Here is a 2,906-nt window from a genome sequence, read left to right as displayed (position 1 = left end):
GGCAGGCGAAGCCGCGCCTCTCCGGGGCGGGCGGGCAGGAGGGCTCCGGCTGGGGGATCTCCGGCAGATCTCTCCCCAGCACTACCTGCCTTTTTTGCAGATCTTCCCAACCTGCTTTTTTGCAGATCTTCCCTTCCCAGCCTGTTTTTCTGCAGTTCTCCCCCACCTCCTTATTGCTTTCCTTCCCACCCCCACCCCCCCAAAAAAATGTTCTTCCAGGTCCCAGTTTGGAAGTCACCGACGTTTTGTTGTTAGGGTTGCCAGATCTGGGGTGGGAAATGCCTGGAGACTTTGTGGGTGGAGCCAGGAGTGGGCGGGGTTTGGGGAGGGGCTTCAGCGATATAGAACCTACCCTTTCAAGCAGCCGTTTTCTCCAGGGGAGCTGATCTCTGCCAGCTTGGAGGTTGCTGCGTGCTGGAAAGACAAGGCTCTGCCTTCAATGCATGCTCGGAGAACCCGACTGTGGGATTATTTCCTACTAAGTGAAATCTCAACGTATAGTGCTGATGCTCTGACAGAACGTACTCCAGAAAAATTGACTGTCTTCTGGTTCCAAATAGTGGGATATCTCACCAAACATAATATTCTCCCCAAAACCCGTTTTTTAATCATGATATGCTCTGTTTCTAATATGTTCTGGGCTCACTTTCTCTCCTGTGAGCTCTAATTAGTTGTTTGATTAACTGGATTTCATAATAGAATATTGGGACAGTTGTTTGTACATTAAGAACAGAAAAGAAGCCACGTTGGATCAGGCCAGTGGCCCAACCAGTCCAACACTCTGTGTCACATAAGAACATAAGAGAAGCCATGTTGGATCAGGCCAGTGGCCCATCCAGTCCAACACTCTGGGTCACATAAGAACATAAGAGAAGCCCTGTTGGATCAGGCCAGTGGCCCAACCAGTCCAACACTCTGTGTCACATAAGAACATAAGAGAAGCCATGTTAGATCAGGCCAGTGGCCCAACCAGTCCAACACTCTGTGTCACATAAGAACATAAGAGAAGCCATGTTGGATCAGGCCAGTGGCCCATCCAGTCCAACACTCTGGGTCACATAAGAACATAAGAGAAGCCATGTTGGATCAGGCCAATGGCCCATCCAGTCCAACACTCTGGGTCACATAAGAACAGAAGAGAAGCCCTGTTGGATCAGGCCAATGGCCCATCCAGTCCAACACTCTGTGTCACATAAGAACATAAGAAGCCCTGTTGGATCAGGCCAATGGCCCATCCAGTCCAACACTCTGTGTCACATAAGAACAGAAGAGAAGCCATGTTGGATCAGGCCAAAGGCCCATCCAGTCCAACACTCTGGGTCACATAAGAACATAAGAGAAGCCCTGTTGGATCAGGCCAAAGGCCCATCCAGTCCAACACTCTGGGTCACATAAGAACGGAAGAGAAGCCCTGTTGGATCAGGCCAATGGCCCATCCAGTCCAACTGAGTCACATAAGAACAGAAGAGAAGCCCTGTTGGATCAGGCCAATGGCCCATCCAGTCCAACTGAGTCACATAAGAACAGAAGAGAAGCCCTGTTGGATCAGGCCAGTGGCCCATCCAGTCCAACACTCTGGGTCACATAAGAACAGAAGAGAAGCCCTGTTGGATCAGGCCAATGGCCCATCCAGTCCAGCACTCTGGGTCACATAAGAACAGAAGAGAAGCCATGTTGGATCAGGCCAATGGCCCATCCAGTCCAACACTCTGTGTCACACAGTGGCCAATATATGCGTGTGTGTACATACATACATACACACACACACACACATACATACATATACACACATATATACCCTGTGGCTAATAGCCACTGATGGACCTCTGCTCCATATTCTTATCCAATCCCCTCTTAAAGCTGGCTATGCTTGTAGCCGCCACCACCTCCTTCTTCCTACAGTAGAATCAGTCAATAGAATGTATTGTCACTGGATGCTCTTCAGTATAATTGTATGACTGCTCCTTGGTTCTCTGTTTTATGGAATACTTTCTTTTTCTTTTCTTTTTTAAAAATTTGTTTATTATATCCTCAAAAGAAAAATCTTTGCCAGCTGGAGATCAGTGGTCAAAGCGGGAGATCTCCAGGCCTTGCCTGGAGGCTGGCAACCCTACCCACGAGAGAGAGGCACCCCCACCCCACCCCGCCTCCGTGGCAGCCTCACGACAGTCCACCAAGGTAGGCTAGGTGGAAAGGGTGTTTGTGTGTGAGCGTGTGTGTGTGAAAGAGCGACTGGGCCAAAATCACTACAGGGATTGGTTTGCCAACCTCTAGGTGTAGGAGAAAAGAGCAGGAGTCCAGGAACGCCTGAGTAGCCCACAACATTCGTAGCAGGGGAGGAACTTTCACGTCTGAGATACAGTCTGAAGAGGAGAGCAGTGATGCCCGAAAGCTCACACCCTGCCAGACGTTTTGTTATTCTTTAAGGTGCTCCTGCTTCCTCTTTTCCCATCTAAATCTATTTGAAGAAGTGGGCAGTGAGTGATCCCTGAAAGCTTCTCTCTTGCCGCAAATAGTGTCGTCTTGAAGGTGCTACTGGATTCTTGGCTCTTTTCCCCTGTTGCAGACTAACACAGCTACCCGTCTTGAAGAAATGAGCAGTGACTCCCGAAAGCTCCTCCCCTGCTACAAATTGTGCCAGTCTTTAAGGTGCTGCTGGACTCTTGCTCTTTTCTCCTGCTACAGACTAACACGGTTATCCACCTTGTTCTACCTCCAGGTGGTAGCTGGAGATCTCCTGGGATTCCATCTCATCTGGTGGTGACACAGATCGGTTCCCCTGGAGAAAAAGGATGCTTTGGAAGGTGCACTCTATGCTAAGGTCTCTTACATCAGAACAGAAGAGAAGCCATGTTGGATCAGGCCAGTGGCCCATCCAGTCCAACACTCTGTGTCACTTAAGAACA

Source organism: Heteronotia binoei, chromosome 17 (assembly GCF_032191835.1).
Source record: "Heteronotia binoei isolate CCM8104 ecotype False Entrance Well chromosome 17, APGP_CSIRO_Hbin_v1, whole genome shotgun sequence".
NCBI classification, from domain to species: domain Eukaryota; kingdom Metazoa; phylum Chordata; class Lepidosauria; order Squamata; family Gekkonidae; genus Heteronotia; species Heteronotia binoei.
Note: the sequence above shows the minus strand (reverse complement) of the source record.